The 26442-nt window shown below is 37.5% G+C and overlaps 1 pseudogene; it reads left to right on the forward strand.

Annotated features, from left to right (window-relative positions):
• LOC149148227 (ABC transporter G family member 36 pseudogene) overlaps positions 1-22015 on the forward strand; it is a 31888-nt pseudogene extending 9873 nt beyond the window's left edge.
• Positions 22016-26442: the final 4427 nt, after the last annotated feature.

The raw sequence follows: 26442 nt of genomic DNA on the forward strand, positions 1-26442 counted from the left end.
AAGGAAGTTAGTGAAGTTGTCAAACTCACTACCTCATGAAACTTTGGGTATATTTAACTTAGATTCAATTTGATATTTAGTTCGTAACATGGAATCTATTATTGTTGGTGGGACCTTAAGTTATTTTACTATATCGAGAGCTTTCATAAATCTTGTCTTCCCCTCCAAGGTGTCACGACTAGTTATTATTTGTTGAAGGAAGTCAATCCTTATGAGACAACAAGCCTTTATTTGCATTATTCCTCTTTTGGAAGGGAGATATATTGCTTTCTTGTGTAGTCATTGACACCTAATACCCTTGCCACAAATTTACCTAATGCATTTTTCTATAAAAAAATCCATGATTTTTTGAATCCTTTTGAATATAATAAAAAAGACAAGAAACTATACTTTCCAAATTACTTCCATGAACACCAATTTCCCGTGCTTCTATAATTGTGTTGATCCATTTATTTATGTTTTCAGTAACATTATATGTTATAATCCCAATCAATAACCCATTATCTTCTTTTACTTTAGAACCTAAGCCTAATGTTCTTGTAGGAGTTTTGTCTGGGTAATGATAGACGCTGGTTCCACAAACAGCGGTCTAGGACTCCAAGCATCTGCAAGCTCACTTATTTATTTTCTGACGCTGGTTCCACAAACAGCGGTCTAGGACTCCAAGCATCTGCAAGCTCACTTATTTATTTTCTTTATTTTCTAATTTTTTCTCTATTATTGAGTGAATCAGTGTGTCACCAGTGGCTTGATGAATTTTGAGAATCTTGGAGGCTTTTAATTCCTTTACCTCAATTTATGAGTTCTACTTCCCTGTAACTTTCTTATAATTTGTAATTATATGGTCTCTTTATTGTACATCATATGGTGTAATTTCATATATTATTCTTAAAAACAACTAGTCCTTCATGGGCTAACTACTTTACAATTCATTGGAATTTAGTCATTTGTATTTCCACTTAATCGAGGACTTTATAGACATTATAAATTTCCATTTATGCCATATTGACCTCTTGGTTCTTAGTCTCAAGCACATTTTGTGCTAGTGATTCGTTCTCTTTTGTGTTTTCTCCAGTTGAGAATGAGGAGGATCCCAACCATCACCATATGCTACATATTCGTCATTAGTCTCGATTATCTCTACAATAAGTTCATGACTCGTGGGTAAAAAAGGAACTCTTATGGGGGAGATGGGTATAACCAACATTAATATTTTTTTTATAGTTTCTCTTTTGTTTGTGTTTATATTGCCCATCATCCTTTTACGTCTTAACCTCTTTTTCATTGGTATTCAAGTTGGCTCATGTATTTGCATCTTCATTATAAGTTTGCTTCTTTTTAGTAGGAGTAGCATTGTCAATGATGGGATCATCAATATCAACTTCTTATATTATTTCTTATTCCCTTATGAAATAACTACTATAACCAACTGAAGATAGATGAGTTGTGAAAGTTTGTTATGGATCAAAAACCTTATATGTTTCAAACACCTTCAAGTGAAAAGGATTCAAAAACCTAGCTACCTCAACCAAATTTTACACGTTCCTAATTGAAATATCATCAATTTTAAAAGGTAAATAAATGAGTTGGCACTTTATTTTCTTGTAAAAGAAGAAATCCCAAAATTTATATTTTCTACAAACTTCAACAATGAAAATCCTATCACAGACAAAATAAGGAAGGACAAGAGGTTTTTGTTCAAAACAAATAAGTTTGATATGAGTAAATTCTTGTTCATATATATGGATTCCATATTTTACCAAAATCTAATGTTGATTCTGTGTGCCTTTTGAGCTCTTCTCCAGTGGACATATACATGAATTCTCTAACAAACAAATCTTGAACTTGGTGAAAATGAAATGGAGCCTTGTGTCTCCATAATGTAGGGTACCAGAATTGAATTGGTTCTTCATCAATATTAGAATTCCCCCTCAAGGGAAGATCATCAAATTTATTGCAATATATCGGGACAAAAACTAGAGATGAGGTCATGATGAACTACATTGTTTTCATAAAATTGGAAAGTTGAATCAATTTCATTGGAGATAATACATGCCTAATTAAATATTGTTTCCATCTTGTTAATTTGGAAAATCATGGACAAATTCCCTCCTTTGGATAATTTTCCTCATCAATAAATACCCCTCCTAGCCCTTGGAAGAATTTAATTTGGTTAAGGAAAAATATATTTTAATATGGAAGCCCACATGTAAACAAAGGACAAGTCAACCTAACAGAAAAATTTGACACCCTCGGAAACCTATAAATACAAGTCAAGCACCCCTCATTTGGAGATTATCATTAAGTATTTTCTTCTCTCTTTTTTGGTTTGGCTCGCATAGATTTGAATTTGGTTTGTGGAAATTGGTTTATACAAGTTTGAGATTGCAGGGTTTGAAGCTCACACACGTAGATTAGGGTTTTTGTCTACAGATGCGGGATTGTCACATGAAATTTTTGGTTATAATCGCTCGCATGTAATCCTATCCGTGCAACCGAAACACTGCAGCCGCACACATGATCGTTTTCTTTGTGCGGCCAAGAACTAGGGTATCTTCTGATAATTGACTACAGAGTCCAATAGTTGACCACAAATGTTGATAGTTGACTACATGCTTCTGAATCATTATTTTAATTATCATTTTTGGGTTCATCTCTAGGATGTCATTTGGGTGGTTTTGTTGAATAGTCTTGTGAATGAAGAATTGGATCATTGTACTCTCTCTTGGATGCACATTTTATGAAAATCTAATAAGGAGAATAATTTGAAAGGGTTTTCCCCCTTGTGAGGTTTTTCATTAGTATCTGACCAATCTTGGTGTCTTTGTGTGAATGTTTTTATTCTTGTTCCTTTATGTTCCATTTCATTGATGATGATATTTTTCTTTCTATATAGTTGCATATGTTGCTAATGATGTTATGATGTGTTGGGGTGAATTCAATATGTAAATAATGAAATGTAATTATCAAAGCAAAGAACAATATATCCCTAAGGAAAATTAACATGGTTTCATAGATAAGTTGAAGAAAATTCATTAAAGATCACTTCGGTGAAGACATCATTGATGGAAATAAGAGAAGATGGAGGAGACCTAAAATAATGCTAGGGTTTGAAGGAAACCCTAGGAAATTTATTTATTATATCTTGATGCATTACATGAGGTTAGGGTTTGGAAGAAAACCTGGAGTATGAAAAGGGTTTGAGTTACACAGTCTTGAAACCTAGCATGATCAGTGAGAAATTGTTATAACACTTGTGATATATTCAATGTAACCCTAGATGGGCTAGTCTCAATTAGGCCTAGTTGTCGATGAGTCAATTGGAAATATTGAAGGAAACATCGTTATATGGATAATGAAAAGTAATAACTCTTGAAGGATGGTTCAAGATGGATATGATCACCTCTCATTAATGACAAGTACCTTTTAGATTTATGTCTTCATGACACAATTCTTTTTTTTATTATTGCTTAGCCTTCCTGAATATTTGAGTATGTAAAAACTTCTAACCTAAAGACGATATGTGATAAGCATATCCTTATTGAGGATCGTCTAAGTTGCAGGAAAATAGAGCTACTGCAGGAAGAAAAGAGTCGGTGCTAGAAAAAAGAAATAAGTACTCAAGGAAATTTTTTGAAAGTTTTCAAAGTAGCATCCGGAAATTACAATATGCAAGTGCTACAGCTAACAATGGAAAATAAGTGTTACAAGTTACAAAGGTATATGATTGTTACAAGGTATGTATAGTATTTTGTTTCAGTGTTATGATTTAGCAAGTTAAGCCCTGAGGTATGACGAGAACATTACCTTTATAAATGACTCACGCATACATATGAAAGTAAGTTTGATTTCTAGTACATGTGATATATTGGTGCTCTTGATATTTGGAAAGTATCTTGCATGGTGGATTTCATGTTGATACATTGATTTTGGCTACATGGTAACCCTGATAATAAAAGTGATACTAATGATCTTCTTGTTGATCTTGGTTAGGTTTTGATAAGCTTAGTAAATTTAACAATGCGGCGAAATTGGATTCCCTAACTTGATGTTGTGATTATGATCCTTTAAGTATGAAGATACACCTATATGAAACTAACCCTTGATGAAAATTTGTTGATATGTTCATTTGTGATCATAAAGAAGTTGATGATGATTTGTTATGACTATGATATATATATATATATATATATATGTCTAAGAATTTGATATAGCTTGACTCTGTGATCTAACAGTTTTGTTGATGTATGGAAATATTATGATAGACAGATTGATGTCTTGATTCAAAGAGAAACTATCCATGAGATCCCATCACCTATTATTATTTAAATTAATAGAAGACTTTTTATTGTCGAAGCAAGGTTTCTAGACATGAATAGGTGATCATCTGATGTTGTTGAAGGAAGAAGTTTTGGCAAGTTTTGATCTGAGCAAAGAAGGTTTCTCCTAGTCTAAGCACTAGGCACTAGGAGAAAGGCTTAAAGGTGCATTTATAGGCCTCCCAATCGCACAGGGAATTTTTTTTGGATGCAGTTGAGCCTGTAGGATACAAAAAATAAAATATTATGAATGAGACCAAGGGTGCACTAGGAGTATGAAAAACCTACAAACATAATGCAGATGATAGATCTACATCATGTTTGACTTGTTTTAGAGAATGTGAATGTCTTGACTTATCTTGTGTTTGTAAGGGTCTGTAGTATGCAGTGATTTTTATTAAAGAAATCTCACAATGAATGAATGGCAAAAAAAATTGTGATTTTTCCTTGATGTATGCATTTACATTTAGTGACAAAAATGATTCATATTTTATCATGTGGATGGCTTGATATTTATTGGTAAATGACAATTGTTGACATTACAATAGATAAGGTTGTAACCTGGTACTTGGGTGTGAGCTCTACCTAGTACTTGGACTGAAGAGTTTGACAATAATATTGGCATAAACTTTCATGGCTTTGATATTAGTTTTGGTTTAGCATTTTAAGTTTGATAAGCAGACTTGGTTGATTTGATTACATTGATTTGTTTGAATTTTGGTATATTGGTTTGGTTAGTGTTATGTTTGCAGAAAAAAGAATTGTATGGTTTGAAGAAAGCTCCCCAAGCCTGGTATGTCCACATTGACAATTACCTGGTAAATATTGGAATTAGTATTGATCTAAACCTCCACTTCAAAGTGGTCCAAGGTATGCCTTTGATTTTGATTTTACATGTTGACAATCAATTCTTGATAGGTAATGAGCCTCTAATGATTAAAGTAAGAGGGAGTTGGGCTCTGAGTTTGAGATGAAGGATCTTGGCATGATACATTACTTTTTGAGAATAGAAATCTAGCAAAAACCCTGAGAATCTTCCTTTCTCAAGGAAAATATGATGTAACATTATTGGAGAAATTTGGAAACATGGAATACAAATCCTTAGACACCCTGATGGAATTGAATTTCAAGAAATTATGCAGATTTGTTTCTACACTTGACTTGGAAAATTCATTTGAGTACTGACAATTGATTGAGTCATTGGTGTTCCATGAAAACACCCGACTAGATACATTGATGATGGCTAGACAGGAAACATTATTAACAAAAAGAACACATATGGGTGTTATTATATCTTAGATGAGTATGAAATATAAATTTGTAGATTTAAGCACGGTCGAGGTTAAATACATTGTTGCTAGCATGGCTAGTTGTGAGGAAGTTTGGTTGAGGACGCTTTTTGAAGAGAAGCTTGAGTAGGTTCTAGATATTTGTTGTAGCGGCTACAACCACCCTCCAAAATTTTTCCTTAGCCTATTTTGGAACCTCCCTACCAACCTTACACAACACTTTGTCTTGCTTTGTCAAGTACTCAAGCTTCGACTATTTTCCTCGCACAAAGGCAACCTGTCGATCACAATTGATCCATTCCCCTCACAAGCTACTCACATGCACTTGGTCCAGCTGCAGGTTGAGCATCTTTCCCTTGAAAATTGTGCATTTCTGGAGGGAAACTAGCCTTCTCTCCAGGAATTTCACAATCCTCTCTGACAGCCTACTAGGCTCTAGGATTGCGCAATCCTTCCATCCAACCCTCCCAGCAGGATTTGCGTAAATTTTCCCAACAGCAGGCTATTTAGCCCAGGATTTGCACAGATCTAGGTAGAAGTTAGTGGCTCTGCCCAGGAATTGTGCAAACCCCCTGGGCAGTCAACCCAGCTCATAGCTAGGAATGCACATTATTCCCAAGCAATTGAGCAACTGCATGCATGAACAGTTTGATTTCCCAGTTCCACCCAGGACCGAAGAAACTTGACTTGCATGCATGCATGACTAATTCTTCCTAAAATAGCAAGAGACAACATGCAAAAGGAATCCCATGATTCAAGGAGCTATTTTTAGCAGTCGTGGTTTACATGCAAAGTTGTTTTAGAAGTTTCCCACCAAGTGTCGCTTTCCCTAGATTTGTGGCATGCGCGTCACAATCTTGATGTTATCAAAACTCACCAACCAAACGTTGCAGAGCTCATTCCTCACATCAATCTTACAACTCTGACATCCCACATCGTATCTAGGAGCAATTGGCACATTCAACTCAGTTGTTTTGGGGTAAGCTAGTTTCTTGTGCCTTGTGTTGCATTTCAATCACTTTTTGTGTTTTCACTTGTATGAGTACTGTTTTCTTGATTTCTTTGAACGCTTGCTATTGTTTACATGTGTACTAGCTTTTCCTAGCTTTGTTTCAGTTTTCATTACTATCTCAATGTTATCGCATGCATGAAACTGTTTTGCACGGACATTAGCCCAACCGACGAACTGCCTCACCCACATGCACGTTAATCTGTTTGTTGCAAATTTCATTCATGTTTTGCATGCACTATCAATCACTTCTTCCATCACTTAGTGTCGCCATGCATTTACTATCTTATTTTCTTTCAGATGCTTGTCAGCGAGTCGAGCCAACCTTGGCACAGGCTCTACCATCACCAAGGTTGCATTGCGCAATCTAGGAAAGGAAGGCTCACCTTCCTCTCCGGTTTCACGCATTCCTGCCTAGCACTAGCCTCTAGGAATGCTTTGCACATTTTTGGAGGACAGTGGCTGCTTGGCCCAAGAAATTGCGTAAATTTGTCCCCAGGCCAGCAGTCCTTCCGAGATGGAATTGTGCATTGCGTAATCCCAGCAGCTAGCAATCAAACTAGATTGTTCATTACACAATCACAGCAGTCAATCAATCTCCCAACAACCTAGACTGTGCTTTGGGTAGTCTTGGCAGTCGGTCTCCCGACCTCCCAGCCGAAATTTTCCAACCTTTATGATCATTTACACAGGTATGTTGCAAGTAAATTCTCAAGTTCATTTTGGTTTTCTACTAACAAATTTCTTTCCATGTGTGTTTCCACATCCCCAGGTATTGCAGGTTCTCATATGCCTCTCAGCAGTGCAAGTACAATGGTTTCCAAGAGAGCAGAGTCGAAGACACCGTTCAGAGCACACATGGAGATGCAGTCGATCAAGTGTCTATGAGCTTGCCTTCTCACGAAGACATCAAGTTGTTCGTAGACAAGGACATCAAGATATGATAACAGTAGCATCATAGCAAGAAACATCATGAACAGTAGCTGAAGGTAGCATACCGAATGCAGCGAACACAATGAATGCAAGAGGAAGGTTGTTGACAACACAAAGGCCGAACAAAGTTGCAATATCAAGCTGATCCACTAATAATGAAAGCAACTTTGGAGACTCAGGCTATGAGGTAACGATGCAACATGAAGGTCATGCGAAGACAGAGAATGGAAAAAAGAAGGAGTTGCATGTGTTGAAGCAACAACTCAAGGAAGAACATGAAGTTGTACAGAAATATGAATGAGTTGCAGCAGGATCAGGAACAGTAGTAGGCGCAATGTGCACTCACAGATGAAACTGCGCCCGTACAAGTTAAAGATCCATCCCAACAGCTAACACAGAGCAAACATGGTGAGAAATGGTGTTGATTGCATGCAAGGGAGTCAGCAGCATGCATGTCATTATGTTCACGCATGCAACCCAACCCATTCAGCACACTCACAAAGGCGAAGACAAGAAGCAAGTCCAACTGGAGTGGAACATGTACTTTAGCAAGTTTATGCACATGACCACCAATACACACTTGAAGATCAGCACAGACACTATGCATCAGTGTGCTACCTGTTCAGCCACACCAAAGAAGACCATGTGCATGTTAACAAACGAGTTGGATGAAAGGGTCGAACTAATGCACTGGTTGCAACGAAGGCAAGAGTTAGCTTCAGCAAGATCTCACCATGAGTGCATGCACACCATCACGAACGACCAATCTTGGCATCAGCTCACCACCTTCACCATCACAAGCATGTCAAAGAGTTGGTCTCATCATAGCGCACCGAGTGTCAGATTTCTTGCATGTCTTGCTCAAGCCATGTTGTCTCACATGATTACATGTGCATTGTAATGTTGATTCATATAAATTGTAAGTCAAGTGTCAATAGTTGGATGTAACAATCATAGAGTAGGCGAAGAGTCATGAGGGTAGTTGAATGGTCATAAAAGGGAATTTCAAGGGTCACCCCACCCTTTGCTTTAAATAGTCCCTCACAACTCATTGTAAGGGATTTTTGGCTAGCCAAGCTTCTACTAAGACTATCTTGAAGAAAGCTTGGATAATATTGTAACGTGCCTTGGCTTCTCCACTGCACTGAGCTAGTACATCCCTTTGGAGGAGCAGGCGGATGTGGCTGTAATGTTCCACTGTTGGGGCTAGCAGGTTTACATGGATATATTGTATGATTGAGACTTACACTTCTTTATATAATAAGAGCCAACACATTTTCATGCATATGTTGCTATTGTAGTTGAACTGCTCATGTTGCCTTAATGATATATGTTGTTTAACTTACGTACTTATGTATGAACTGATTCACATGTAATCATATGAATCTTGTTGTTAATGTGTTGTATAAGTTGTTAATGTTGTCACCGTCCTTGTTGACTTCTTTGCCGGACATTATATAGACCTTTCACATGAACCTTGTTGTAACAATTGTTGCACTTGTCTTGGACTGATCCATGAGTGTTGTACATGTTATCTTACCTTGTATGATGTGACTGCCGCATCTGAGTGGACTGCTCCACCGAAAGTTGTGCATGTCCTTTTCTGTTGTGTGTTCCTAGCTGAGTTGGTACTAATCCCTTTCAACCTGGAATTCACCTTCACCTTCTTCTCCTTTCGAAGTGTTAGAACCTCTCATACACCTTCATTGACTCACTGCATCAGTCACACCCTTGCTACTGATAGAGTTATCTTACTTGCCTCTGTGTGACATCGTGGTCAAGGCATTACCTTACGACCCATTTTTGGGACTCCTACACCAAACAGTCTGAGGTATAATTGGGATTTCTTACTGGGAAGATCCCCTTGACATGTTGGTGGGTCCAACATCGTCAACAATATGACAATGATATTTTGCGACAACAAAAGTGGGATCCAATTGACAGATAATCATGTATATAGCTAGGACAGAGATATCTTCATGAATTGAGATAGTGTTGATGTATGAGATAGGCTTAGGTTTGTGGTTGTTGCCTCTGTGAGAGGGAGAAAGGATGGATAAGGTATCTTTTTATGACATATATTTGTTCTAACATAATATTTGATTCGTTTTCCCCTATGAACAGGAAACCAGAGGACTATTTCTCTTGGTAATATATAAGGCAGTGTGATTAAACTCTTTAGTGAGTTTTTTCAGCCAATATCAAATACGATCACCGTGATATGTTTCTAATCTTCAGAGAGAAGCATGGATTGATGGATGTGACCCTCCTAGAAAAGGGTCTAGGATAATCGAGGAAACTGAGCTTTCTCTTCCCCTCTGTCTGAGCTATTTGGGTGAGGAATTGAGTTTTATATATCCTGGGGTTGTGGGACCTCTAGATTTGACAGAGTATACCCTAATTTGCATATGTCTTTCCCACCCATTTGCCCAATGGGTGTTAGCTACTTGAGTTATGTGTGATCCTTACCATTTATGGTATGTGGCATCCTGCTCAACCTAGAGATGCAAGTGTTCTACCACTTGAATATTCGGGGTCCTGATGGGAAGATCAGCGGACAATAGGATAGATGTAATCCTCACCTCTTGGTTGGTAGTATCTTAACTATTTTTCTAAATAATAGGAGAGTTGTGATCCTCACCTTTTAGTGATTCGTATCCTGCCTATTGTCTACATGTAAAGGGTTGAGACGGGCTCCCCGATGTGGTTCCAGGTTGGGTAGGGCTCCCTGATTTTGTTCTAGATTGAGCTAAGCTCTTTGATGTTGTTGAGGGTTGAGCTAGGCTCCCCGACTATGATGTGGGTTGAACTGGAACTCACTGATGATAATGTTTCCTAGGTAGTAGCATTAGGCTCCCCGTTGGAAAAGTTTCTCAGGTAGTAGCATTGGGATCCCTACTAGTAGAGTTTCTCGAATAGTAGCATTGGGATCCCCGCTGGAAACGTTTCCCAAGTAGTAGCATTGGGCTCCCCACTGGCAATGATTTTGGGTGGTAGCAATGGCCCCCCAATGAATAGAATGTGGTAGTTTGGTTTCCTCTCTGATTTCAAACTCTTCTTCGTTTATATTTGAGTGTTCAGCATATGAGTAGAGATGAGCACAGATGAGTCAAGAAGAGCAGAGACGACATTTGATGATGATGAGATATTTGTGATTGGACATATGCTGTAGTCAGTAATTTCTCCCTCGCTGAGAGGGAATGTTAATTTGGAAACTTAGGGACAAATTCTCTCCTTTGAATAATTTTACTCATCAAGAAAGACCCCTCCTAGCCCTTGGAAGAATTTAATTTGGTTAAGGAAAAATATATTTTAATATGGAAGCCCACATGTACACAAAAGGACAATTCAACCCAAAAGAGAAATTGGACACCCTTGAAAGCCTATAAATACAATTCAAGCGCCCCTCATTTGTAGATTATCATCAAGCATTTTCTTCTTCTCTCCTTTTCGGTTTGGCTCGCACAGGTTGAAGTTGGTTTGTGAATATTGGTTCATATAGGTATGAGGGTTTTGGTCTAGATTCGTAGGGTTGTCACAGGGAATTTTTGGTTGTAGCCACTCATATGCAATCATGTCTATGTGGTTGGAACAATTCAGTCGCACGCATAATCATTTTATGTGTGTGGCCAGGGAATAGGGTATCTTCTGACAATTGACCACAGATTCCGATAGTTGATCGCGGATGTTGACAGTTGACTGTAGGCTTCTGAATCATGATTTTGATTAGTATTGTTGGGTTCATCTCTGGGATGTTGTTTGGGTGGTTTTTCTTAGTAGTCTTGTGAATGAAGAATTGGATCATTGTACTCTTTCTTTTTTGAACATTCTATGACAATCTAATAAGAAGAATAATTTGAAAGGGTTTTCCCCCCTATGGGGTTTTTCCTTGGTCTCTGAACAATCCTAATGTTTTTATGTGTGAATTCTTTTCTTTTATTGTTCCTTTATGTTTTGTTGCATTAATGATGATATTGTTCTTTCTATATAATTTTGTATGTTGTTAATGATGTTATGACATTGTGGGGTGAGTTTAATATGTAAATAATGAAATGAAATTATCAAAGCAAAAAACAATATATCCCTAAGAAAAATTAAAAAATCTTAAGGTAGAAGTGTATAACATATAATACTTACATGGTAATATATAACAGTTGAGCCCTAACCAACAAATTGTGAGAAAATCTAGCTAAAATCTCAATATGGATGGGATAGAATGCATATGTCAATTTGAGATAGATCTATCATGACAAAGGTTTGAGCTAAAAAATATTTCAAAAAAATCACTCCACCACCCTTGGAATCAACAAAAGACTCAGTCCTAAGGAAATACTTTATACAGAGTTGGAAATCAGAACATCTTTCTAAATATGCTTAGAGTTAAAAGAGCATTGACTCCTTCCTTCTGCGTGGACTTCAATAATCTTATTTTTGGAATCAAATATGTTCGCACACTAGGAAACAAGTTATTTGAAGTCAAAATCTTCTAGCATGCAAACATCTTTGACTATACTAATAGGTCAAACTTCATTAACAAGGGTGGACTCTATGCAAAGAAAAGATTAACATGGTTTCTCCACATTGTAAGTAAAGGGAAATGAAAAATTAAACTAAGTGTACCATCAACACAAGCTAATATAAGCGTAAGTTTTGTCAATCCCTTTATGACAAATGTGGAGGATGAAATCCATGTGGGATGTAGAGCAAAGTCAATACAACAATTCTCCACATATCACAAAAGAGACTCAAGAAAATGACTAGGTGTGGAATAAGTGTATGCCTTTTAATAAATGATATGAAAGAGGGATATAATATGTACGTGAAATGCAGAGGATAAAACATGACTTCCTTCTCCATCCACATGAAAAAGAGGATAAATTAAAATGTTCAAATAGGAAAATATAGCAATAATCCTTCATCTTATCAAACCCTTCATGTGTGACCAATGCCTAATCCTCAATGTATCAATATTTAGCACCAACATTCAACGTGATTGGTGCTAGTTCAAAATTTATTTTAGCAACAGCAAAAAGTGTTATAGTTATATCTTTCCAAAATGAAACTCCACCATCATAACCATACATGTCTCAAGCCAAAATCTTATTTCACAATATTTCAAGCTCTACTTAATTTTGCGCTATACGTTGTATTCACAAAAACCTCCACAACTTACCAATTTTCAATTGAAATGCATTTTATGGTATGATTGCCATATTATTTTAATTGATATTCTATATCAATATATGTATTTATGGAAGGATTTCTCAATTGTTTTGATGTGTTATTGTTGAAGTTTCCTCGGACGCGATAAGAATTAATTATGTCCTTAACTTATTCAATATTGGTTTTGATAAATTCTTTCGGATTAATCACATCCTCGGGACAAAGGTATGATTGTTAGATTGTTTTAATATTGTCACATTAATAATATAACTAGGTATGAGAATCCTTGCCTAAACATTTTTTTGCTCATACTATGTTTTGATATGATACCATACGCATTCTATGTTATGATTGCTATATTGTTTTAATTGACATAGTATGATACCATATGCTTATACTATGTTATGATATCATACCATATGAGTTTTATGGTATGATTGTTAGATTGTTTTAATGATCTTCTATGTCAATATATGTATTTCATGGAAGGCTTGCTCAAGTGTTTTGATGGTTTATCGTTGAAATCTACTCAAACATGATAGGTGTTAATTATTTCCTTAACTTTCTACAAATTTATTCTCTAATTAATCATATAGGTATGAGATTCCTAGCCTAAACATCTTTTGGTTATACTATGTTAAATATCTCTATAGAAGTTTCCTCATTATGTCATTCATACTATGTTTATTGTGTTAATCATACAACTAGGCATGCCATTCCTTACATAAACATTACCTTTTACTATTATTGCACATCAATAAATCTGTCCCATGTCTTGCTATTAATGCTTCAATGAAAAATAGAGTTATAATCAAACTTCTATTCAATTTTGTATCTCCAATGCTTGAGGAATACAAAGAAGGGTATGCTCTTAGGTTATAGCAAAGCCCCTCACATGTTCATAATTAAATTGAAATCTGTAATAAAATATCACCATGGTGAAATATGGTTTGAGGTTGTAGCTTCTTATCAGTGACAAAATAGGACATCACTAGGTCATCACTAAGAGGTAGAGAAACAAGTTATCAATTCTATGAAATGATCCACCATTGTTGAAAGACAAATGATGAGATATTCATGAAAAGAATATATATGATAATATTTTTATAAAATAAAATAAAAATTAGTATGATGATGATATATATGATAATAAAGGTGAATTGTTGTATCTATTGGGAAAAATGATGAGATTTACATTTTACACTGATCTTTGCATTTGTATATTATTGCAATCCATATTTTCATTATTAAGTTTCATCCTTCCTCTCACTATATCCTTCATGTACAGCCATATCTAAGCAACGTTGGCTTAATATCTTTTAGGGAACAGTAAAAAGTGTTATCTTATTTTTTCTATTTTTTGTTATCTTTCCAAAATAAAATTTCATGATCAAAATCAAACTCCATCATCATAATCATAAATGCCTAGAGCTACAATGTTATTTCACAATGTTTCAAACTCTACTTAATTTCATACCAGATTCTGTATCCATAAAATTTCATCTAGCTTCACAAACTTCCATGTCAATATATGCAATATATATTATGATTGCTAGATTGTTTTAATTGAACCTTTATTTCAATATATGTGTGTAGGATCACTTAATCCTCTTAATGGTAAATTGGTTGAAGTTTGCTCACACAAGATATAGTGTTAATGTCCTTAATCAAATTAGGTATGTAGTTCTTAGATTAAATATTTTTCACTTATAATAGTTAAATTTGTTTAATAGAAATTTGTTTGTACCATTAATATTATTTTTAATGTGTTATCATGCAACGATGCATGTCATTCCTTAACATCATTTGTATCTAATATTACCCTCCTATAAATATGTTCCTTATCATACTATTTCATTTTTTTTTCAACATAGCAAGTATTGTTTTTTGAAAACTCTTCAGAGAAAGTTATGGGATAGTACAACTATTGAGCAACCATGTTGACAAACTGACTAACTCAACTTTCTAGACTAAACACATCTTTCACAGATACACTAGATTAATTAAATACTCTCATTCTTTAACCGCAAAGATTAATTAGTCCCGAGGTTAGCTCAGTTGATAGTTTTTGTAATTAAGCACATTTGCTCTTGAAAAGTCACGGATTCAATTTCTCTCAACCTATTAAAAAAACTATAAACTATATATATAAAACAAAACTTACAAAAAATAATTAAACAATCGCATTCCTCAATTGCAAAATTAAACTTCACTTCTCAATAAATGAATACGAACCATCACTACCTTACATTGCATGAATGAATCCAAATCCAAAAACATTAGAATATATGGCCATGACAATACCATAAATATAGTGGTTTCCAAAACTACATTTATTGCAGTTACAATTTAGGTTTATATCATGCATTTGAAGAATACTTAGATTTAGTGATTATTTTTCCTTTTTTACAAGTATTTTTTTGCTACCACATTTAAATTATAAATTAATTATAGGGTAGGGTGAGAATTACTATGTGGAAATAAAACTGTTTTATGGGACATTAAGACTATAAATTAATTACGCCGTAAGGCGTTCCCTTTGAAATAAACTTTTCTCTCTGCCTACGTGTCATTACTTTGCACCATTAGATGATATGTTAGACGATTGAGAAAAGCTAAACCGTTCGATGATTAGAAAATAGTTACGAATTTGTTGAAACCTTGTTAAGTTATGGTATGTTCTATGCTTATAACAGTTTACTTCTTTTTCTTATTATATTCCACCAATTAGCAATCACATGTACATAAAGTAAAGTGTAGATAGAACATTAAACGATCGACAGAAAACAAGCCAAGACAAGAGACACAAGATGTGGCGGCTAGCCATGGAAAAACCCCACAATGTGTGGGGAAACCCTTTGATCAAATCTTCTTTTATCTTCAATAATTCAGCAGAGAGAAATAGTACAATAAATCTGATTCATATCAGCAATAGCAAACCATAGATCAGTAGCATCAGCATTAGCGGCTTCATTATCAAAATAGGGCAGACCATATCTCACAAACCAACAGTCGGATTGACTTCATTCCACCACTAAAAGTTTCGGCTTCCAGACGAGGTTCAGATGAACCTACAGCGCAGTTCAGATGAGGAGATCTTCTAGGCCATGCAAGTCAATCTTTACTTCTGCAGTTGCAGCTTTAGTTTCAGCAGTTTCCGGCTTCAAACTAGGGCAGTCGATATCTTGCAAACCGTCCGTCGGATTGACTTCATTCCACCACCAAAAGTTGCGGCTTTCAAAGGAGGTTCAGATGAACCTACAACGCAGTTCCAAAGAGGAGATATTCTAGGCCACGCAAGTCAATCTTTACTTCTGCAGTTGCAGCTTCAGTTTCAACAGTTTCCGGCTTCAAACTAGGCAATCAATATCTTGCAAACCGTTCGTCGGATTGACTTCATTCCACCACCAAAAGTTGCGGCTTTCAAAGGAGGTTCAGATGAACCTATAGCGTAGTTCCAAAGAGGATATCTTCTAGGCCACGTAAGTCAATATTTACTTCCACAGTTGCAGCTTCAAATTCAACAGCTTCCGGCTTCACTTGTGTGAGAGAGAGAGACCCATTGCAGCGCAGTAGAGAAGAGACTCATATCTGCGCAGTAGAGAGAGAGAGATGTGATGAGATGAGTGAGTCCAAATGAGGAAAAGTCCTCTTATATTTGTACACAACTTTGGTGGGTGAATAGATGCGACTGTTGGGCTTCTGAGCCTACATGAGTTGTAGGTCGGCTTGATAATAATTCCATAATCAAAATAAATTCATATCTCTATGAATACTTATCGGAATTGGATGATCTTTATATCAATCCTACACCTCTCGACGAGAGGAATCTAATAAAATATTATTAGCCATGAATAAGATGACCCACATGAAGTTTTTCCCTGGTTTCCAATTTTAACACTCCCTCTCAACCATGGAGAACTTCATCTGCAATCTGTCTATCGGTCGTTACTATTCATCCATCAAATGCACTGCCTTGTACAGCCTGACCCTTGCCCTGATCTGCTCTATTTTGCCTGTTCTGCTTTGTCTTGTTCTGCCCTGCACTGATCTGTATTGTTTTGTTCTGTTCTGCTCTGCTCTTGCATTGTTCTGTTCTACTCTACTTTTGTCTGAATTATGAAGAAGAAGAAATGATCGAGGATGTATCATACTGGTCCTAGACCAGTCTCAACCAACCCAAAGTCAGCGTCATAGTGAGTACAACTCCAATGGTCCCAGACCAGTCTCAACCAACCCAAAGTCAGCGTCATATTATGGTACAACTCCTACCACTGGTCCCAGACCAGTATCATTGATCCCAGATCAATGGAGGTCATCCTAGCCTAGGGAGTACGGTAGTTACAACGATGCGTCCATCGGTACTACTATGGTCCCTAACTTCATTTCCCTGCTCATTGATCAGATGAGAGGTACTTCCCATGAGTCCCAGACTGCATGGGTAGGATGCCTCGACAGGAGAACTAATCAATCCTGTCCTCACAGGAGAACACATCAATCCTGCTACAATTGCCATGGAGAACACATCAATCCTGCTACAATTGCCATGGAGAACACATCAATCCAGGCCTCCATGGAGAACACATCAATCCAGGCCTCCATGGAGAACACATCAATCCAGGCCTCACATGAGAACTAATCGTCCTGCTACACAGGAGATCGAATCATCATGTTCCACAAGAGAGCGAATCATCTTGTCCCACAAGAGAGCGAATCATCTTGTTCCAGTGTGCACCACCAGGGGAGGGTGAGTCACCCTGTGGTCGTATGTTGCTCTAGTAATAACCGCAAGCCCTTAGAGCCCCCAGAGCTCAATGTATGCAACATGCAGGACCCTTGTACAAGGGTTTCTTACCGACTCCAAGTCGTTTGGGAAAATCACAGATTAGATCTTTCATCGGGGCTTTGACAAGGTGTATCAACCTGTACATCATCTTAATGCGATGGAGCCTCCTTGCTCATCAACTTACCATATCCAAGATGATGTCTATCTGCTGGAGCAATCGACGAATACAGGATTCCTCAATAATCGAATCCCACCTCTGGTTGTTATAGAGAATCACAGTGGTATCCAATGTAAATCCAAACAGCTCACTGAAGAGCTTTCGCAACCAGACTATCTCACACGAGGTTATGCTAGCAAAAATATATCCTGCTTCGGCGGTGCTCAAAGCCACCGACTTCTGCTTCCTGCTCATCCAGGATATCGAAGTAGATCCCAAGGTGAAACAGCACCCGGAAGTGCTCTTACGGTCCACCACACTGCCTGCCCAATCAACATCAGTATATCCAAGTAGTCTCACATCTCTGGAAATGTATCTTAACCCATAAGTGATAGTGCCACAAAGATATCTCAGTAGATTCTTGGCACCAATCCAGTGTATGTGGTGGGGTTCAACCATATGCTGGCTCAATGTATTGACTGCAAAGCATATATCTGGATGGGAGTTCACTAAGAACATTAATGCTCCGACGGGTTGCCGATACTCGGTAGCATTTCGTAAAACAGGTCTAGCAGCACTACCGCTTAACTTCTTGAAGTCAAGCTCCATCGGAGTAGTTACAAGCTTGCAGTCCACCATTCCGAATCTTTCCAATATCTCCACCACATATTTTCCTTGAGATAGGAAAATTTATCCTGGATTTTGCCACACTTCAAGTCCTAGGAAGTAGTGTGTCAGTCCTAGGTCTTTCATTTCAAATTCAGAGGCCAGCTCCCTCTTACATTTGTTGTTGAATTTGTCATTCCTTTGATTGCCATCAGAGGGATTTTGATCATCGTCCTAGAGTGAGTCCTTTCTATCAGGGCACTCCCTTGCATAGTGACTTGCTTTATCGCAAATGTAACATTGTCATTTTCTTCTAGCCTTAGGTCCAGCTTTTCTTTTCAATTTAGACCCAGAATTATTTCTTTTCTTAGCATGAGAAGGAAAAGCAGCAGGAGGACCTTTAGGCAAGGGCATTTCCTGCTCTTCTACCCTTGTTTGTTCTTGAATGCATCTAGCCATTAATTCCTCGAAACTAGGAATTACATTATTGTTCAGAAGAGTAGTCCTGAACACATACCATTCAGATGGTAATCCTCCGAGAGTTGTGAGTGCCATTTCTCTGTCAGTAATGGTTTCCCCGATAGATAGGAGATCGTTCTTGATCTCGGTGATTCTTAAGAAGTATGCTTGCATACTTTCATCTTTACCCTTCTTTATTTCCCTCAACTTATTTCTAAGAAACAAAACTTGATTTGCATCATTAACTTTAAATAAACTCACCAGTCTGTCGTAGATTTCCTTGGAGGTGTCTAGATCAGAGATGTAGACAACCAAGCACTTGTCGATAGAGTCCCGAATGATCTTCTTTGTTTTGACTTCTCCATTTTTCCATTTGTTCCAGGCAGCAGCAGATGCATTTGATGAAGGCTCAACAATATTGCCTCTTACATGGTCCAACACTCCTTGATCTTCAAGGATTAGATCGATAGACATCTTTCATCTGTGATAGTCAGCTTTCTCACGGAGCTTGTCTTCGGCAGGAAAGAGAGTTGAGGACCCCATAGTTCTTTTAGGATAGCCTTGCCAATCTTCTCTTCAATGATTGCTCTTGCTCTTGCTCAGGCTTTGTCTTCACCTCAGCTCCGATACCATGTTAAGTTATGGCATGTTCTATTCTTATAACAGTTTACTTCTTTTTCTTATTATATTCCACCGATTAGCAATCACATGTACATAAAGTAAAGTGCAGATAGAACATTAAACGATCGACAGAAAACAAGCCAAGACAAGAGACACAAGATGTGGCGGCTAGCCAAGGACAAACCCCACAATGTGTGGGGAAACCCTTTGATCAAATATTCTTTTATATTCAATAATTCAGCAGAGAGAAATAGTACAATAAATCTGATTCATATCAGCAGTAGCAAACCCTAGATCAGTAGCATCAGCATTAGCGGCTTCATTATCAAACTAGGGCAGACCATATCTCACAAACCGATAGTCGGATTGAATTCATTCCACCACCAAAAGTTTCGGCTTCCAGAGGAGGTTCAGATGAACCTACAGCGCAGTTCAGATGAGGAGATCTTCTAGGCCACGCAAGTCAATCTTTACTTCTGCAGTTGCAGCTTCAGTTTCAGCAGTTTCCGGCTTCAAACTAGGGCAGTCGATATCTTGCAAACCGTTTGCCGGATTGACTTCATTCCACCACCAAAAGTTGCGGCTTTCAAAGGAGGTTCAGATGAACCTACAGCGCAGTTCCAAAGAGGAGATCTTCTAGGCCAAGCAAGTCAATATTTACTTCTGCAGTTGCAGCTTCAGTTTCAGCAGTTTCCGGCTTCAAACTAGGGCAGTCGATATCTTGCAAACCGTTCGTCGGATTGACTTCATTCCACCACCAAAAGTTGTGGCTTTCAAAGGAGGTTCAGATGAACCTACAGTCCAGTTCCAAAGAGGAGATCTTCTAGGCCACGCAAGTCAATCTTTAATTCTGCAGTTGCAGCTTCAAATTCAACAGCTTCCGGCTTCACATGTGTGAGAGAGAGAGACCCATTTCAGCGCAGTAGAGAAGAGACTCATATCTACGCAGTAGAGAGAGAGATGTGATGAGATGAGTGAGTCCAAATGAGGAAAAGTCCTCTTATATTTATACACAACGTTGGTGGGTGAATAGATGCGACTGTTGGGCTTCTGAGCCTACATGAGTTGTAGGTCGGCTTGATAATAATTCCATAATCAAAATAAATTCATATCTCCATGAATACTTATCGGAATTGGATGATCTTTATATAATTCCTACACCTCTCGACGAGAGGAATCTAATAAAAATATTATTAGCCATGAATAATATGACCCACATGAAGTTTTGCCCTGGTTGCCAATTTTAACAAACCTAGTATTCGATTCACATAAGTAAAAACCTTGCGAACTCCAGCAGCGAGCTCTTCAATTTGGTTGTCGAAAAGAGGATATTGAAAGAAGAGAAAGCAAGAAAGTATTTTCAGCAACTGATTTGCGCGGTTGATTTCTTCCACAGTCGGAGCAGGGGTGTGTGTCACCAAGATTTGAAACCATAGAACCTGTTATTAGACGAAAATGGCGATATGAAAGTCACCAACGGAGCCAACGCCGACATCTGGTCGTGCGGAGGCATACTGTTCGTGCTCCTGGTGGGCTACCTGTCGTTCCAGGATTTGAATCTGATAGTGATGTATAAGAAGATATACCAGGGATTTCAAATGCATGCCCTGGTTTTTCCTCTGAAGTTCGGCATCTGGTTATCCGGCTGCTAGACCCTAACCCTCTCTAAGGAGGATCACCGTTCCATAGCTCATGGAGGTTTCTTGGTTCTGCTAGGGCTTCAAGCGTACGTAGGCCGACAATTATCTCTGGATTCCCCAAGAAGCAAGAAACATTTGCTTGCATCTTAGGGTATTGTGAAAAAAATGGTATTCATTCTCCAAATGTCAGTCTTTGAATCACTCGTGTATTCTTCTTGGCTCCATCTTCCTTGCGAGGTTGACGAGAAAACTAGAATGGTTGTTCTAAATTTCTCCCCCTTACATGCAATTCTTCAGATTGAAGATCTTTCTTATTAATGAGACTCTGCAAGTAGCTTTTACTCACATCTTTTTGATGTTACAATAAGTGCAGATGTTTGTGACAGAAGTCATGGAGCTCGTAGAGCTCACTCCTCTGAGAGATGCTCTTGTAGGGCTTCCTGGAGTGACAGGTCTTTCTACAAAGCAAAGGAAGAGACTTTCCATAGCAGTTGAACTAGTTTCCAACCCTTCTATAATCTTCATGGATGAGCCAACTTCAGGACTAGATGCCCGTGCTGCAGCGATTGTTATGCGTATTGTTCGCAACACAGTCAATACAGGTCGAACTGTTGTTTGTACCATCCATCAGCCCAACATTGATATCTTTGAAGCTTTTGATGAGGTGAATTCAAACACTTTCATGATCAATCTATGCAATGTGAAACAAAAGGCCTACTCTATGTTTCTTTGCTTGGCTTAAGAACAAATGAAGGGTTGCAAAGGGCTCGAACAAGTCAGGGAATAATTGCTAAATTTTCAGTTTTATTGGTTTGCTAAACTACAGCTCTTTATATAATCATAAAACTTATTTCCTTCAATTTTTTCCGAATCTTGGTTGTTTGTCCAGGCCATTCCAGAAATACCACAGATTAGCGAAGGATACAATCCAGCGACATGGGGGCAAGAAGTGAGTTCCATAGCTGTTGAGGAAAAACTTGGTGTAGAGTTTGCTGAGATCTATAGAAAATTAGCACTCTATGAGTATGTCTAACATAATTGTAGGAATTTGTTTCAGAACTTTGAGCTTTTTTTATTGTGCATCTCTAATTTTGTTACCCTATCTTTAGTTACATAATTTCTCCCAAGAAACTGTAATTTTTTGAAAGCCCTATTTGACAGTTATGTTGTTCTGTTTTCATATGTCTTCATTCCTAGAACTAATATATATGAATCTAACAAATAGATGTGCTTTTGTTTGGTCCTTCCTAACCAATGAGTAGATTCCATGATGCAGTATCTATCTCCAGCAATAACAAGGTCGTATAATAAATATAAGAGCAAGAACGTCAATCTATATTATTCCCACCGAGGAGCAAATAGCGGGTAGGTGTTTGATCTCTCTGATCCCATTATGTAATCCAATAAAGTATAATAGAATGATTTTGTGATGAAGTCTTGTGGTTTCTATGTTGGAAAGAAAGTCTTTAGAGAAGTCAAGATTTTCTATGAGTATAGAATAACCTATTTCTTAATGCTTGATTCTTTCTCTTTCTTTCTCACTTGTCGTTGTTATTGTTATGGCTGTTGTAGTTAAACCTCTCTAGTTCTACTAAATAATCAAAATCAAATCATTGATTGGTGTCAGGTAATAAAAACAACATAGGCGAAGTCTTGGTGGAACATCCATCACTTTCAAATCCTAGGTTGCTCGATAGAAGCACCTTGACCCTTGGAAGGGTTGTTTCTACTTCATGTATTGTTGACTTTGTGCACTTGAAACTTGTTCGGTATGCATAAAGTGACTCAATCTTCGAGAGTGTGATAGATTAGATGGAACTTACAATTTTGTTACATGGAAGCTCAGGCTTCAGATTCTTATGAAAGAGGCTGATCTTATGAGGGGAAGTGCTCAATGAGTTTCTACAGGATACATATTTCACAGAAACTATATACATAAAAAAAAATTCATTCCAGACTAACTTGGTCAAACTAACTTGTCTCTAAGGTGGATGAACTCAACAATGAGATGTTCAAATAGAAATGTTCCTCTGCTTCATAAGCAACGAGAATGCTATCAAACATATTGATCAACTACAAACGAAAAATAGCAACACATAAATATAAATAAACTAAAATATCATAACAGCAAAGGCAACCGATTCCAGCTGGGTTGCAATGCAAGATCTTCCATTGGCTCAGCTATACAGAGTATGAAGGATGAGATTATTTCCATGGCAGGGTAACCCAATTAGGCAATTTTCATAACCAGGTCTGAAAAGGCCACAATCAACTCCTCTTTGCTTCAATTTACCCCAATCAATTTTCCAACTGAGCCTTTCATCTAGCAGATTGTGAACAACATAATTGAGGAAACACTAAATATCCTTTGAATTGTGGTCATTGGAGCAATAACACCTACCCATGTTCGTTAGACCAAAGAGTGGGTAGGAGGGGAGAGGGATGGCAGGGGAGGCAACGATATTTGGAGGGATAGACGAGGATCTGGGAGAGAAGGGCATCACAACAACATTCCCAGGGCATCACAGCAACACAAAGGAGGGAGAAGGTTGAGTCACAAGGGAGGATCATAAAAGTTATAGACAGAATGAAGAAGGGTTGTGGAGGTTGGGAGGAAGAAGGCAGGGAGGGAGGTGGCAACCTTCAGCAACAAGAAGGATGGGGAGGGAGGGAGCTAGCAGCCTTCAGCAACAAGAAGGATGCAAGCAACATTAAGGTTCATGGAGGGTGAAGAGGGCCCTCCTTGTAACAATCCCACCTCATAACATCCATGCAACATTAAGGATCGTGGACGGTGAAAGGGGTCCTCCTTATAACAATCCCAGCTCATAACACCCATTGCCAATTTAGAAGTGTCATTTGCAAGAAGCCTAATAAACATGGGATGATCATGCATTCTCTTAGGGTCACCCATACGTTGGCCATTACATATCTGCTTCCTTGTTTGATTCATGGCTGACATGAAAAAGGGTTACTTTGTTGATTATAAGAAGTATCAATTGCAAAAAATGCAATAATCATGGATGTGCTTGATGGTCATTTTTTATCCATCATATTTCCAAGGATAATCATGCCTTCTCCTAGGATCACACCTAGATTGACCATTACATATGCTTTTCTATCTGGACGATGCTTGACATGAAAGGAGGGTTCTCTAGAGAGTGTTACTTTACTAAAACTTAAGTTTAAATGTAAATATAAAGTTTCCATACATTGGCCATTTTTTTCTAATATAAAATTTGCATGCATAAGCCATTTGTTGCTTTAGACGAATTACTTTGCTGTAATAAAATTTATTCAAAGTATTGCTTATAATTGTCAGTGCATCCCATTTATTTGAGCCTGTACCATTCTAGAATCCTTCTTTTCAGGCACTCCAATTTTAGTCGACCCTAGTACCTATAATATTTTAGGAGAGTATTCTGAAGCATACTCGCAAGTTTTGAAAACCTAAATGTAAGACAACAGTATATATTTTGAAAAAATAGTGGTAAAGGGAAGTTAATATAGAAATGAATTTTTGAGACCTTATGACACCTTACACACGTATTCAATTTTTTTATATAAGATGAAGACCAGAATCAGAAGGCAATTTAAGTCAGGATTCACTGATCAAGATCAGGGTTCAGATTCAATTTTCATGTTACATACAGTTATCTTGTCAGGCAATGAATCCCATTGACGTCTATCTTCTCAGGTAATGGATCCCGTTGAATTTTAGCAAGCCTAATAACATTGTTGAACTATCTAGAAATGCAAGGCTAGGATGGACTCAGTGGTAAGATAAAGTCAGAATTCTCACTGACATAAGAAATTCACTCCCATTTTTTTTAAATCACTAGTTTACCAACAACTATTCATTTTAATATTTTTGTTCAAAATAGCCATTTTCTTACTATGTTCCAGAGACAGACCATTCATATTATGTCCCCTACCCCTAGATCAGTGCAAGCTTAGGGGACTATCACCACTTCTCAACGACCCTGGCAACATGCCCATTCCAGACCCCACACTAACATCCTAAGTTACATGGTTCAGGTTCGAGTTCAAATTTTTTCATGAGGTTTGGGTGAGGTTAGCCATTAGGTTCGTCTATATAGTAAGAAATCAACATCACTAAACATAAAAAAATGCTATCATGGAACTTGGAAATTGAAAAGACAGATTACAAACTTGGGTTGCGACATGACATTGTGAGTTTTGATCTACGAATTTGGTCAATGGCTATGAGGTTCAATAAGATTTGCCAAACCTCGAAAAATATTTTAGAGGTTGCCAAAATTTTGAACCTCAAGGTTGAAGTTCAACAAACCTTGTGACCTAGCTAACAGCCAGGGGAGTCCTCCTTGGCTTCCACGGTGGGAAAATCCATCGTGACAGCAGCACCATTTTCAGTCTAGATTATATAATAGTTCCTCTTCTAGACAGTTTTCTATCCAGAAATTCATTAGACCTTGGATGTTAGAAGAGTGGTTACTAGTAGAGTCTGATTTGCTCTCACTTTTTGTATTCCAGATTCTAGGCATATCTCCCCAATCTGTTTTTGGCTATCAGAGCCAGTTTATATCTTCGTTTAGGGCAGTATGTAATTTTGTCTCTTACTTTCTGCTTCTTGCTTGGTCTCCCACTCTGTATCGATACAGTGGTACAGAGCAGTCCCAATGACATACTTTTGTGGTCATTCGTTGGACATTAATAAAAGTATCTTATATTATCTCATCTTATCATCCATACCCCACTGCTACCTTTTTTTATATTATCATGCGCCAACCTATGCCAAACTTCACATAAGTGTTATGCATAGACATCACACATCTCCCTCCCTCTGGGCTGTAAAATGCACCTTATTTCTCTTGGTGCAATCATAACTAGGATTCTCCAACTGATTTCAAATTGGCTTGGGATATGTTCACCTCCGACATTTTTTAAATTGTTACCCTAAACTGGTCTGAAATTAAATTCATTTCTTCTTAAGTTTAATTGTCTATTTAAGTACATTGAAATAGAATCAAGCAATTAACAGCTCTGATCAATTTCCAGAAGCATTGATTATCAGATAAAAGCGTATTAGAAACCAGAAAAAATATCAGGACGTCAGCTACAAAAACATACACTCTAAGCCTCTTTTCATCAAAGAACAGGATTTGGATATGGGTGAGAGGTAAGTTCATGGTGTCAGATTGTAGAATCAACTAAACAGATCAAATAACTAACGAAATAAAACACCCTCTTTCATCTCTACCCACTGACAACCATGAAACAAAAATAAGTACCCTCCCATGAACAAACGCAAATGTCTAAAGATACTACTCTGTCAATTGCTTTAAGGTAGCTATCTCCTCGTGAGAAAATTGATCCTTTGAGAATTCCCTTAGAATTGATATTTATTATGAGAACAATTTATTTCTGCATAGTCTGAAAATAGTACCCATTTAACAGTATTCTTAAGAAATTGAACAG

This window comes from Pinus tabuliformis, chromosome 9, assembly GCF_031772625.1.
Source record: "Pinus tabuliformis cultivar Carrire ecotype Pingquan chromosome 9, CPIR1, whole genome shotgun sequence".
Taxonomy (NCBI): domain Eukaryota; kingdom Viridiplantae; phylum Streptophyta; class Pinopsida; order Pinales; family Pinaceae; genus Pinus; species Pinus tabuliformis.